Source organism: Manacus vitellinus, unplaced genomic scaffold, assembly GCF_001715985.3.
Source record: "Manacus vitellinus isolate BGI_N305 unplaced genomic scaffold, ASM171598v3 scaffold_13_pilon, whole genome shotgun sequence".
Taxonomy (NCBI): domain Eukaryota; kingdom Metazoa; phylum Chordata; class Aves; order Passeriformes; family Pipridae; genus Manacus; species Manacus vitellinus.
In genome coordinates, this window is record NW_021938999.1 from 16,014,912 (window position 1) to 16,030,635 (window position 15,724).

The window sequence follows — 15,724 nt, forward strand, 5'->3', positions numbered from 1 at the left end:
TTGGGAGGGGACATAACTGGGACGGCTGACCCAAACTGGTTGATAGGATATTCCAAAGCATATGACATTATGCTCAAAAATAAAAGCAGAGTGGAAGGGGAGGATACATTTGTGTTTATGGTATTTGTCTTCCCAAGCAACTGCTATGCATACTGATGACTTGCTTTACAAGCTGGACATCTGCCTCCTCATTAGAAGTAGTGAATAAATACCTTTTTGTTTTGTGTCTACACACATTTTTTGCTTTTCTCATTAGACTGTGTTCATCTCAACCCACAAACTTTTCTGTCTCATTTTCTTTGCCGTCCTGTTGAGGAGGGGGATTGAAAGAGTTTCTGAGTGGGGGTTCTAGCAGACAGGCAAGGTCGATCCACCACACTGTCAACTACATGCAGCAATTAACACCTGATCAAGTGATTAATTTAACAAAATATTTTTGCTGAGTCCAGAACAGTCATAGGCAGGGTTCCCTGTGACTACCTGGTTTAACTTGTTGAGATTGTTTTTCAAGACAAATTAAAGAATAAATTATCTCTGATAAGGTTCTCTCCTTTTCCTTTAAGCTCTTGTTTTATGCTTTTTGTAAACATTTCTATTTAATTCAAGAAGATCCTTTCCACTTTGCTAGTACATATTGCCTCTTTGTTGAATGCCTGCAAAACTAAAACCTTCACTTCCCAAAAAAACCTTCATGTGTGTTTTGAACACCTAACAGTTTCAACAAGGGTTGTAACCATTCATATACCAATAAGTCATTTGCTGGCAAATAGAGATGCTGTTCAGAACTCAGAATCTGTGCCAATGAAAAAACATGACAATATCATAGTGGTTCTTCTTAGTGTCAAAATAAGAGTAGTAGAAGTAAAACAGAGAAATGAGAGAATATAAAGGGGTTATTCCTTTCCTCCCCCACCCTCCCAAATTCTCAACTTAATATTACGAAGATGAGGGAAGAGAACTTAGAAAACAAAAAGAGAAGGGAGAAATAAAGAAGATACCAGCAAGGCAAAAGTCTGAAATGATTCACCAAAGTCCTCGAGGAAGATGTAAGCCTCAGGAGACCAATTAATTTAAATTTAAATTTAGAAACAAATATATAAATATATACACATAAGAAAAATCAGTCTTAAGATCAGAGTTCTCAAACTAGAGGCAAAGAAGGTGGAAAATAGAGGGGGGCACATTGCCAGGCAGATTCCCACCAGAAGCAGCGGTAGTTAAAGTCAAAAAGTATCTATCAGTTGTGGAAGTAATTTTGACTAGGGGCACAGATGGACCGCACAAGCAGAAGCAGAAGACAGGGGCTATAGTTCCTGGGAGCCATAGAGCCAAATAATTGTTACTGTGTCCTATCCCAAGGCCTCCCATTGAGAAGCAAAGGAAAACTAGTTTGAGAACCACTGACCTATTTAGAAAAAAATTTGGGTTATTGCTGTCTGAAGAATAATTCCCCCAGTACCCCCCACTGCTGCCTACAGGGAATTTGTTCAGTGGTGCAACTGGGTGACCCAAAGTCTAATAAATTACTAAAAGCATAGAGAAGAGGACTATATTTTCTTTGAGTTATGCCAAAACTATTAAACATGATGTGAATAAGTTACATCCCCTATCAGTCGTCATTCTTTTTCCAACATTCTTATACCATCAAACAAAAATTCTCCATTCTTGTCAGAGTTATCAGTTGTATGTCTTAGTACACACATGTCCAAACCTCATGGTTTTCTTCCAAGATGAGGATTTCCTTATTCTTCTGTGATGAACGTAGTCTTCCTTGTCTTCTGACATCCTCTCTTCTTCCCAAGGTGTTTCTGGGTGTTTCCTTAAGCCTTATGTCACACTGTAAATAAACTATGGTAGTCACTCTCTATGGTGCCTCGGAGAACAGATTCTGTAGACAAATAACTCTTATTCATGGCAAAAGCAATACTGATCTGGGGCTCTGAACACCTTGAGATCAAAAGTATTTCCAGAGAAGCATATTAATGTGTCTATAACTACCCTGCACAGCAGCAGAGTGTATCATATTCAATGATTCATTCAAGTTTCTTATTCCCCTTCCATCCTTGCCCAGAGCTTAAAAGATAGACAAAGCTTTGACGACTTCCGCCACTGTATGAGTGTTATCCAAAGTGTACAACATAAATCAGGGCAGTGGATGAATAGTTGATTGTGCCTGTTCTAAATATTATCCTTTCAGTAGTACAGAAGGGGACTCCAAGCCCTGGGGGACTCTTCAGCCATGATTGTTGCAAAAAGACATAGTTCTTTTGAGGAAACCAGAATGCTTCTATTAACTACCCAATCTCTGTAGCTGAATCTTTATCAAATTTCCAAAGTTACATAATATCCCTTTCTGCTTCTAAAAAAAGAACTGTGAATGAACTTTTTGTACTTTTCTTGGTAGTTAAGCCAATATCCTGGGAAACACAAAGGTTGAATATATGTACCATCTGAACTGTGTTCAGGAAACCACCAGCATTTAAGGCCATACTTTTCCCAAGTCAGTCAGCATCCTTTTACTACCATTAGCGAGAGGAAAACTGGATGAGGGCTGGTTATGAAGTGGTATAAAGCATAATGAGTTGAATTGTGTGTTTTGTAGATCTTCCCATAAGTGTTGGAAGAACAAAAGTGGCTTTAAGTTACTTTGATGCTTTTTATATCCTAGACTCTGCCAGAGAGCTGATTAGTCAACAGTGAGTTAGAACTGAGTAGAAGAAGTTGTGTGCAAGAGTAAAGTTAATCCAGGAGTTTCTTGTCTGGAGCTACTCTCAGTTTTAGTCAAAAGAAAGATACACAGTTGTGTTAATGTGGTTTGTGTGTGTGGAGAGGTTTTAGTTTAAAATATTGCAGTGGATTTAACATATTTTTATCAGATATATATTTCTGATTTTGGTGAATAAAAAAACCTTTCTATGGAAATTTAATAAAAGGTAACAATGCACTGAGGTTTGCAGTATATGTTGTAAAGAAAATTAATTTAAATTATTCATTATACTATTCACAAAACATCTTTTATACTTGCATTTTCAAAATTCTTAGTATGACTTCTTCTCCAATTTTAGTGCACTGTCAGTGAGTGTTGCCTTGCATGAAGAACTGCAGCAGAGACCCAGTGTATCATCTCTGAAGGCAGGTGAAAACCAGAGGAGAAAACAGCTGGCTGAGAGAAATAAAGTTTAAAAGAGGAGTCTAATTTTCAGTTTGGAGCAGAAAATTCATTTCAACTATGCAGTTCACTAAAGGTAATCTTGATTAATATATGAATTATAAGATGCAGTATTTTACTGCTGGGATAGCAGCATTTCATAGCTCTGTAATTTCCCATGGAGTCGACCAATAGATTTTAGCGTAGCAGACCTCCTGAGTGGCATGTTAAGAAAAAGTAATCCTGATATAGTAGATCTGTATCTACACTGCAAGCCCAATCATGTTCTAAACCTGCTGAGCTCCCTAACATTATCTGACAATCCAGGCTACTGATCACAGATTAAAACACAAGAACAAAATGCAAATTAACATAGGATACTGTGCCTGAGCCTCACCATTGTTATCCCATTCTTGGTGAATGATCATAACTCAGGAGGTTTACAAGCCTTTGAGATTTTACTGAAGTATATCATGCAAATGTTTCTACTCCTCAGGACAATTGATTACAGTGCTCTTGACAAGGGATTAAGTAAATTCCTGGATCTCTTCTAGACCTCATTAAATAACAGAGAAGAATGCATTCTTCTGATTATTAGATTTGCAGGAATATATATTGTGCTAGTTGATAATGGTCGTTGGTGGTAGTTATAGCTTACCCCTGCACCCTAATTCCTAAACTCCATTATAAGTTGGGAAGCAGAATCACCCTTTTTTGTTTGTTTGTTTGTTTGTTTATTTGTTTGTTTCCAGAGAGCGTTTAATTTTGAGTGCAGGAAAGACTTGGTAGCAAAAGGAAAAAAACACCTCAAAACTGAAACATTTTGAAGATGAACTTCCAGTAAATGCTGGAACTGAATCATTGTGAAAAAGAATACATTTATGTTGCATGTGCACATATATATCTTTCAGAATCTGCCCAAGAGCTATTCTAGGAACCCTGTATTTGAAGGGAACACAAAACTTCCTCTTACCCAGCCTGCAACAGTGTGTAAGAAGAATGACAAAGTAACTAAAAAACGTTAGGTAATTGCCAGGCATACCTTGCAGCAACAGTAAAGCAAGTTGAGGTCAAGAAAAATGTGTCCTAGTGACAGAGGTCTAACTTATTTGTATGTTTTTCTCCAACCTCCTTTGGTATAAATATAGCAATCACAGGTCAAACAAAGAACTTCTGCCTTCGAGGCAGAGGTCTTGAGTTTATGGCCTGCCCAATAACCTAAGTACTGAAAATTTAAAAAACCAAAAAAAAAACCCCAAACAAACAAACAAACAGACAAAACATGAGGGAGAGCTGAACCCCTCTAGGGACATGAGATCACTTTAATGGGTAGCCCATGTAACAGGCAAGTTTATAGATCTTAAGGGTGACACATCATTTAAACCTTCAGATAGATCTGTAATGGTCCTGTAATTCAGCCTAAGCCAGGCTAAATTTATTTTTATATCTTCCCAATGCCTATCAACATATACATAACTTTGCTTCAAGTCAGAATATTTTGCCCCCTTCAAATTCAGAAGCACTCACACATGGTTTGTCTAATACCTGGGAGATTATAACAAAGAGATAGTTGATGATTGATCTTCTGCAAAATATTCCCTACAGATTGACTTGATTATATTGCAATCATCTGTTCCCCCTCAAATTCCTCCTTCACACACTTCTGCTATGAATTGTTGGGAAATTCCCAGCCGGCAATGAACATTAGTGATTATGTGAATAGGTTTATGTACATCGCAATTTATAAATTTTAGTCTTCTCAAAACTGTTTATTTGAGTGTATATATAACCAATATTCAGACCACATGTGTGATTATGTCCTCTAATTTCAGCTATTTGAAAGTTAGAAATCTAAGATCCTTCTAGCCCAAGGAGAATAAAATGGACTTCCCTGGGATTGATTCACCTTGGCATAAGAGAGAAATATGAGATGGGTAAGAATAAGAATCCTCTGGAAGTAGCTTTTCCTCTTTTGTCTATGAAGGTAGACTAAAGTCTACAGCACTGAAAGCAAAGTTGTGTGGGATGAATCATATTTCACCTGACCATGTCCAGATAGCACTTCAAGTACCAGTAGTTTTATCCTCGTTATCTACTGATAAGGAAAGAGAATGTGTGTCATTAAACTCAAGTATGTGCAGCTTTTGCCTGGGGTAGAGTTAATTTTCTTCACAGTGGCTGGTATGGGGCTGTGTTTCAGATCTGTGCTGAACACAAGGTTGATAAAATAGAGATGTTTTTGTTAATGCTGAGCAGGGCTTATAAAGAGCTAAGGCCTTTTCTGCTTTTCATACCGCCACAGTGGTGAGGAATTTGGGGGTGCATGGGAGGCTGGGAGGAGACACAGCCAGGACAGGTGACCCAAACTGACTAAAAGGACATTCCAGACCATGTGACATCATGCTCAGTATTGAAGCTGGGAGACAGAATGAAGAAGAGGGGGAATGTTTGGAGTGATGGCTTTTGTCTTTCCAAGTAACCTTGACATGTGATGGGGCCCTGTTCTCCTGGACATGGCTGAACACCTGTCTGCCCATGGAAAGCAGTGAATTAATTCCTTGTTTTGCTTTCTTTGCTTTACCTAAAAATATCTTTATTTCAACCCGTGAGTTTTCCACCTTTTTACCATTCCAATTCTCTCCCGGATCCTGCTGGTGGGGGAGTGAGTGAGCAGCTGCATGGGGTTTGACTGCTGGCTGGGTTTAAACTAGGACAAGTAAAAGGAAATTGATGTAAAAAAAGTATACAATTTCCAAGGATAATATAAAAAAATCTCTGAATTAGGAAGACCTTGGAGGTTGCCCTATTGTTCTTAGTGTCACCATGTATTATGTATTATAAGTGTGTTATATATTATTTATTAAAATTATACATTACTCATTTTTTAGAATCAGTTTTTTAAACCCCAAAGGAAACTGACTATATATATGTACATATATCTCCATATGTTATGTTGACACCAAATCTGACATAATACAGCACTGAATCAAGTCAAGAGTCTTATAAAACTCCCAAAATTATGATAAAAGTCAATTCAAGATTCCAACAAATAAAAGACAAATACCAATGTAACTGTAGACTCCCAAAATGAATAACTGAAACACCATTTTGACTGGGATAGCTCTGTCTTTCAGATGAATACAAGCGATACATTCCTATTACATCTTTCTGTAACATATTTATTCTAATTTAATTAATTCAAAAGAAGGTATTAATAATTGAAAAAAGAAGCTGAGTAAATTATAGGAACAAGTCAGAAGTATACAGAAAAAGTGGAAGAGAAAATTTTTCCAGCACGGAAGGTACTAAGTGAAACATTTGAAACTTTTACAAGTAAAAACTTCACTTGATGATTGAGTCCAGAATTAACTGGCATAACTCCACTGAAATCAAGCTAACTATGCCAATTTGCATCAGCTGAGGACCTGACTCAGTATTATACTGTGAAGTAATATTCTTTCTGTCTTCCCGAAAACACTGCTATGAATGTGTGATATTTTGCAGGTGGATCAGTCTTTTAGTGTACAGTATAGTTACATGATATGAATCTGAAGTATCTTCACTATATTAACATATCTTAGTGTTGATCCATCTGGAGTTTTATTTCACCTAACACAGCAAAGCTAAGCAGTTGAATGATTTTTTAATTTATTTTTAGGTTTTCCTAATGTCTTTTGTTAGCAGTCTCTTAATTTTCTCACATACTTTTCAAACTGACTAAATCCATTTCCAACTGTCTAACCACACAGGAGCGTTTCCAGTTGTCCTTTATAATGTTCTGCTGCTACTTTTACCTTTCCTCACAACACTGTCTGCTTCTCTACTGCTGTCCATCCTACACCCAATATTTGCTGCTGCCAAAAGGAGAACCTCCATCAATCTACCAAATACCTCTCCATAAGTATGTGTCTGGTTATCCATCGCTGTTCTGGTAAGTATTTTAACCAAAGATAGGTCAGCACTATAATCATATGAGATCTTTGTTTATACTTTGGAATACATGTTCTTTCTTGTTTCAACTCCCAGGCAAAGAGATTGTATCTGCACTGAGTGAAAGTTTAATGACTGATAAACCTTGGCAATAACACTTTTACCCTGAGTCATATGTTAAAAACCCCAGCTATTGACATTTTATTTTGAAGAGCTGCAGCACCCAGAAGTTTTACTGCCAATGACTAAGTTGCTGAATATTCCATTTGGAACAAGAAAATAAAACCTGTATTTTGGACAAGAAAAAAGTTCAGAGGATACATGTGTGCACACAAAAACACATGCATGCAGTGTCAAAGTCTCTGTTTACCTTCATGTCTCTGCAGGGAGTAGTCTTTAAACATATCTCAAGGCCATTCAGTAAATACAGTTAATTAAAATCTTCTTTTGGAGCCAAGGTTTCAAACTATGCTAATTTGTAGTAATATTTATCACGCTGAGTTCTCTCAAGGATGCCAGATGGATACGCTTTAGCACACATGGAACTGCTCAGATGAAATATCTTGTCCAAAAGGTAAGAATTTAACTGTCTTCCTAGACTGGTGAGCTAGTCTGGAAATATACTTCTGAAACAGCACAATAAAGAGCAAAGAACACACATGATACAAGGCTGATTAATTAACATCTGCTCTCAGATTGCACAGTTTTTGCTTTCACTCAAGTATCCTAAAGTACCACATAAAATCTGAATTTTTACGATGTATTTCAGTGTACTATGCCTGCAATACGTCACACGTACAGATGCTAAACCACTCTGGGATTTATTTGACAGAGAAGCCTTGGAGCTGGATTCAAATGCTGAAATGGAAGTACAATTGCAATTGGAAAATTGTGAAAGTAGAGTTGGATAGTGAGAAAAGACCCCATCAAGTCAGTGGCAGGATATGAAGGCCACCACAAAGTCACTTGAAAGGTGATGGAGAAAACACACATTCCTGACAAATCGTAGAATCATAGAATATTTAAGTTAATATATAAGTTAGAAGGGACCCACAAAGATCATCAAGTCCAGCTCCCAACCCTGTACAACAATCACACCATGTGCCCAAGTGTTGTCCAAACACTCCTTGAGCTCTGTCAGGTTGGTGCTGTGAACACTGCCCAGGGGACCCAATCACATACTGGGCAAAGAACCTCTTGCTAATATCCCAGCTAAACCTTCCCTGACACAACTTCAGACTATTCCCTCAGGTCCTGTCACTGGTCACCACAGAGAAGAGGTCAGTGTCTGCCCCTCTGCTTCCCCTCGTGAGGAAGTTGCAGACAACCATGAGATCTCCTCTCAGTCTCCACTTCTCTGGGCTGAACAAGCAGTGAACTCAGCTGCTCTTTGTATGACTTCCCCTCCAGTCACTTTAGCACCTTCTCATCCCTTCATATCCCTTCTTTGGATGCTCTCTAATATTCAGATCTGCTACAGACATCTACATGAGAGACATCTAGCAGTGTTAGATAAGATGCACAACACATAATTTCATTTATTGCAACAAGACCAATTCCAACTACAGCACTAGTTGTGCATTTATGGCTGCAACACTTTTTAATTAATTGTCCTAAGAAGAAAAATGTCTCCTGCTGTTGTCTACTGACAGAGGTTTTCTTTAGCTCAAATAAATCTATTAGAAAAACCCATTGTGAAAACCTGCCTTCAAAGCAGATGATGATTTTTTTACTCTACATAATGAAAGCAAGATTTCATTCCCAGGTTCTAGCTCTGAAAATGTGATACAAATGACCAAATCTGAAAGGTTGGACTTTGTGTCTACCTTTCATTCATCACAAGTCATCTAATATTTATGTGTCTGCTTTGCCATTTCAAAGGCAGAAATTATTTTTCTGCAGACAGCATATGTTCACCTCTTGAAGTGATGACATGTTTGGTTTAAACTTGTGTCTTAATTAAACCATAAGAGGTTGGAGAAGATTTTTCTCCTCATGAAAGCAAACATACATTTACCTTTATTCACAAAAAGTGTTTTACGCAGGAATCATTTAATTAGTTTCTAAAATGTAGTTGACAGTAGTTAGCAACTGAGAAATTGATTGTAAAATTTGAAGTATCTGGATATTTATTAGATGGACCTGAAAAATCATGGCAGGATTCTGATTTAAATAGGCCTTAGTATCTGTCTTGTAATACCTTTAGTATCTATCACTCAAGCTGAAGCCTTTGTACCTTATTCTCGTAAGAGCGTGCTGGTATATTTAATGACCCCTGTGCTCTAAGCATAACATCATCTCTGGCAGAACAAATTCCTGTGCATCCAGCTCTGCTTTTGATTTGGTTCAGACTGAGAAATGTAGTGGTTTTTTGAACTTTTTTTACTAGCGAATGAAAAAAAATCACTTTGAGAGAACTCTTCTGAGGTCTAAAATTGCATTGTATATCCAATACATATGCAATGACCTTCTGTGAGAGAACAATATGTTCTTAAGCATTGTACAAGACTGAGCACACAATCAACACCCAGGCGAGAATCAGATAGAGCAGAAACATCCTGAACAAGACGCTGTAGTTGTGCAGACAATGACACAACATATTTAACGCAGGCTGTAGTACAAGGAACACAGCAAAAGTCATTTTTCTGAAAATCACGTAGGCTTTCCTCTGCTTTGAGAGCCTGGTACACAGGAAAGGTCTAGATTAGAAAAAAAATATATTATATTAGGAAAAAATTATATTATATTAGGAAAAAATCTTCACTGCAAGGGTGGCCAGGCATTAGAATAAGCTGCCCAGGGAAGTGGTGGAACCACCATCCCTGAAAGTGTTCAAAAAAGCACGTGGATGTGGCACTTGTGGGCACAGTTTAGTGGTAAACATGGTAGTGCTGACTTAATGGTTGTACTCAGTCTTAGAGGTCTTTTCCAGGCTTAATGATTCAATGATTATGATTCTAAGTGCATCAATTCTTCTTTCCATAGTAATGTCACTGTTTAAATGGTTGGAGATATAGAAGTGACCTGGGGTGAGCAAGCAACTGATTTATCTAAATGTAGCACAGGTTCTGGAAGCACCTTGCTTCTGGAGATCCAGAAATCAGAAGGAAAAAAGGTGATAAGAGGATCATGGAACAGACAGTGAGCAGCAAGACTAAAGATGAAGAACGGCCAAGCACAAGGTGAAAACCTTTACGATAAACAAAGACGGGCTTTGTCACCTGAGGATCTTCAGAACAGGACTGTGCTGGAGTCCTTTTTCTGTTATCAACTAAAGTCTCAAAAAAAACTTTTGTAACCCTTGGTCAGCAAAATCATATGTGTAAGAGCCGGTTTTCCTGTGATAGTATCCCAGATCATAGCCCAATATAGTGCTACTATTTGGATGAGAGCAGAGAGAGTAATATTTAAAAAGAGTAAAAATGATGGTGTAAAAAATATTCAGGTGAAATGATTTTTCATTCTTCTGAAAGAAATTCAATCAGAAGATGTGAGTGTACTTCTTGATAACAAAACTCAGAAAGCATTAGAACAATTTTCTTTAGCCTGACAAAAGTATTGGAAAAAGAGGGATCAAACTCCGTTTACCACAAACCGGTATTTACAGCAAAAAGAATGTAATAATACATCTCTTTACAAAACTGCAACTGGAACACATAGAAATAGAAAACTGAATGAAGCCAGAAAATGAAATGAAACATTAAGTTACCCAGTACTTTGTTTTTACCACAAAACTATCCTTTCACTCTGTGTTGCTTTACAACACGCGTAGCTGGGCTCCCAGCTGGAGCTGAAGCTGCAATGAAATGCATGTTTGTTATAATCAGAATGGAAAGCAATCTCTGTCACTAAAGCTACACCAAGATTTCTCTGAGACCTCTTTCAGTTCCATGTACCTCTCTGTTTTAATTTTTCCATCTGGAATATCTTGTTTCTTCTCAGTCCAAGTAGTAGTCCTAAATGTTTTTTTCCCTAGAAAGTCCAATCTTCAAAAATAAGGGATGGATGGAAAACTGTGCATTTTGCATTATTAGAAAAGCTTACCACTGAATCTCAAATACATCATGACTGCAGGATTCTACTTGAAATGTAATAGGAAGGTCAGAAACTTGTTGGAAAGCAAGTGCAAACTGAATCATATGTCAAAGATTTAAGGACATATATAATACCTTTTGTATGAGCATAGTAGATTTTCTAGAGTAGTTTTTAGCTCACAGAATCACAGAATCATAGAGTCAATCACAGAAGGATTTGAGTTGGAAAGAACCTTAAAGATCCAAACACCTGCCATGGGTAGGATGTGTTTTCACTATATCAGGTTGATAAAAGCCCTGCCCAGCCTGGCCTTGAACTCTTCCAGGAGTGGATCATCCACAAGTCCTTTGGGACTTGGTCTTACCATACTCATTATAAAAAAAATTCTTCCCTCTGTCCAACCTAACCCTTACCTTTTTCAGTTCTAAACTCTTATCCATTGTTCTGTCACTCTAAGTCCTGGTGAAAATCCTCTCTGTCTTTCTTATGAACCCTGTTTGTAAATTGAAAGGCTGAAGTAAGTTGTCTCTGGAGCCTTCACTTTTCCACGCTGAGTAACCCCAATTCTCTCAACCTGTCTTCATAGAAAAGGTGCTTCAGCTCACTGACCATTTTCATGATCCTCCTCTGGACTTGTTCCAGCAGGTCAATGTCTTTCTTGTGTTGGGGGCCCCACAGCTGGATGTAACAAGCCAGGTGGGGTCTCAACAGAGCAGTGTAGAGGGACAGAATCACCTCCCTCAACCTGCTGGCCCAGTTCTTTTGATGCAGCCCAGGATACAGTCGGCTTTCTGAGCTACAAAAGTACGCTGCTGGATCATGTCCAATTTTTCATCCACCAGCACCCCCAAGTCCTTCTCAGCAGGCTTGTTCTCAATCTGTTCATCCCTCAGCCTGTATTGATACTGGGGATCACCCTGACCCGGGTGCAGCACCTTGCACTTGGCCTTATTGAACTTCACATATTTCCCACCAGCTTGTCAAGCCTGTCAAGATCAAATGGCAGCTATCAGTCATACTGGGGGATGTCAGGCTTTGCAGAGCAGTTCTTCATAACAATGTTCCAGGAAAGTAAACATATTTCCTTGTAGAAAATTTGCATTACCTTCAAGAAGAAAAGGCCTCCCCATTCTCCCCTGTGAATGAGAATTATAGTGGAGCAAGTATGGCTCCATGAGGAAGGAGAAACATTAGGGGCAAAATTTAGGGGCAGCCTGCTGCCCTACCACAGTGCCAGGAGTCAGCAAATATCAGAAGTGGTAAAACTCCATTTTCCCAAACATCTGTCTCCCTCCACATAGGGTTGGTTAATGGAAGTACCAGGCCCTTTGGCTGTGGAAGGCAGTATCTGGCACAGCAAAAAGACACTTCCACCTATTTTGTCACCATCTCAGTGTTGAATCACAGAATCAATTCTATCATTTCAGTGCTGTCCTTTCTCCAGACTACTATCTAATATTTGCCCAGGAAATAGAGCTACAAAGTGGAATTGCTTCTTTCTTCTACCGCTGCACAGTTCAATAAAACCAGCATGAGTCTGTCCCAGTGAGACACTTGGCAGGGAAACAGCTGTTGAAACCCAGAGTGATCTGAGGCTTTGCTAGATGGGCCTGTACTGTTTGTTCCACAGTGCTCACGTGCAGTTTGCTTGCTGAGCAGGGACAGCCAAACTTAGCACTGTCCTGCAGTGCATTGCCCCCAGTCATGTTTGCCAGTCTTAGTTCTGTTACATTCATTGCAGAGAGACCACCGTGTGTAGTGATTTAAGCCACCAAGCACACAAGAGACTAATTGCTCTATGAATTAGGTCACTGGAGTGCAATGTGAGACAGCTGGATATTTTTTGAGCCCTTGGGTTTTGATCCCTGTTTCATAGAAATAAAGTGTCTTCTTCTTCCTCTGCAAAATGTGGGTAATACTTTTCTGCCTCAAATTGGAAGCTAAGGAGGAGTTTTGTCTTACTGAAGATGCACTCAAATACTGTTGGAATAAGAATCAGAGGGCAAACAACAAACAAGATTCCTCTGTACAGACTTCATCTAGCATGGAGTAATGGAGGCATAATGCTATAATGAAGGGTAACAAATGAAAAAAAAAATGCAGCGGTCTCACTCATGAAATACTGCTCATCATGTGCTCTGATTTATTCTGTACTGCAGGAAATAGAGACTCACACAATAAAATAGGATTGCAATACATTTGTTCAAGGGGGCACGTAAGAATCTGACTTTTTTAAGTATGGGTTTTCTGTTTATTTTGTCCTCCTCAGTTCATGTTCCTTCTTTCAAAGTTGTAGAAGATATTTGACTATAGGTGCTGAGTTTTTCAGCTATCAGCAAAACCCAACACTGAATGAAAATTTATCTAATAGGCTAGGAAGTACAGTAGAGGATGAACTCTGGATAGAGAGGAAAAGGTGTAAAACCCCACGTCAAGGCCATTGCAAAGCCCAGACCTATGTGACGTTATCTGCGTGAGTAGTCAGATTCCCATGTTTCCTTCTTCTGGCTCTTCAAATTCATTATCCACACTTTTCATAAATATCTTGAAGAAAGAAAACTTTAACTATGATATCAGCCTAATTATTGACAGGGTCATATGTTCATGCTGAGGTGGAATCACACGGACAAAGATACCCCAGTATAGGCTTCCATATTTAGTGCCATGTCTTCTAATCTGGAGGAAGTGTAATTCAATCAGTGTAAGAGTTAAACCCATTTTCATGTAATCTCTGGAAACAGAAATAGAGCCCTAACAATAAAAAAATTCCATGAGCTAGAAGAGAACTGAAACCCAAGACCGCACTGTGTTTTTCTGAAGATTTGAGTGAAGTTGTTTTATTCATGGGAGTTATGCCCCTTAAAGGCACACAAAGGAACAGAAAAAATGTAATCAGTAAAGGAATAAAAATATAACCAGTAAAGAAGAAAATTGGAATTATAACAGGATATGAACTAGGAAGCATCAAAATGCAATTGATTCAGAGTCCTGTTTCCATGTCAAAGCAGGGACTTGAGATGCTATTTCATCCTTTTACTCTCTCTGGTCATGCCTACAACTCAAAGAAGTTTAGTATTTAGGTTAGTTTACTACTTTTGCTCTCAGCTCGTGAAAGAGTTTTGCAATTTTATCCATTAGTCTTGCAAAAAGTATCCATTTCCAGGTAATTATGTGTAGTTCTTTGAAGGTAGTATATACATTCAGATGGAGAAGTTTTCTTAGAGTGATTATTTCATACCACTTATAACCAAATTTTGCTCTATTTTACTGAATACAGAAATTAGGTGAAATACATCATTCTTCTTACATCTGTATTCATTGTCATGAGTTTTTGCTACATGAGTAGATCAGGAGCCTGAGCTTGCAAACATAATAGCATGAGTACAAACCCCACAGCCATTTGCAGAGCAGTTTAGGCATTTACTTCCCGATTCATTGACAATGTGGAAAACAAAAGTACCAGCTATGCTCTGGCTAAGGACTACAGATCCTATTACAAGCCCTGTTTTTAAATTGCTGGAGCAATCTATGAGTTTAAAATACTCCACTGAACATATTTACTTCTTTTCTTTGCCAGCTGCAAGTTTCCATGTGCTCAATCTTCCAGTCAATTTTTTTTTTTTTAATTCTATGACTTCATTAAAATGCTTATAATATTTTTGGCTTGTTACATGTATTTTCATTCTTTGACTATGATTCTTGATCTAGCATGACCTTTGAGTCTGATCAAGCTTCTGTAGTTGTTATTTTGTTTTTCAAAGGCAGATGACCAAAGTCAGCCTTCTTTCAAAAAGAAAAAGTGAGACTCAATTTATTTTGGGTTTTTTTCACAATTTTCTCATAAATATAAGAAAACTAAATCATTATTTTCTTCTTCTGTGCTTTTCTAAGTTAAAGCTGAAAAAACAGAGAAGAAAGAGGATGTAAAACAAAAAAAAAAAACAGTTGCACAAAATAGTTGCAGATAGAAGCTTCAAAATTCTCATGGAACTCAATATTTTTAAATTAGTTCTGCTTGTCCTGTAACAAAGGAAAAAAAGCTTAGCACCGTATTATACTTGTATTTGAATTCAATTAAAAATATTACCCAGAAATCCAAATCAAGTGTGATTATTGATAGTCTCAGCATGTGTAGTGGAAGACAGCTGAATGAGTATGTGTGTGTTATGGTATCTCATCAAGCAGTAAGATAGCTCATCAAGTATTGTATGTATTTGTGCCTTATGCTGCTTATCTCTGGCATGTCAAAAACCATTTGGAGTGTTTTAGGATGTGAAGTGTGATGTTTGTATTTCCTCTTCAAAGAGCATGATTTCCTCATTAACATGAGGAGCAGTTGCACATGCTGGGAAGGAATTCCAGGTATCTAGGCAGGTGAAGCTACGTGGTTTTACACATTAACACTTACTGTATTGTACCATTCACAGTGCCTACAGCAAATTGATCACCTTTCTCAGAAAGAAGCTGCACAGAAGAGATTAAAGCACCACAAAACAGTGTTTGAAGCATTACAATCCCTTTTCTTTGTAAATTAACTGATTAAATGATCTATGGAGGTAATATGAGGCATTCAGGGTAATATGAGGCATTCAACTGCAGTAAGAGATGTGA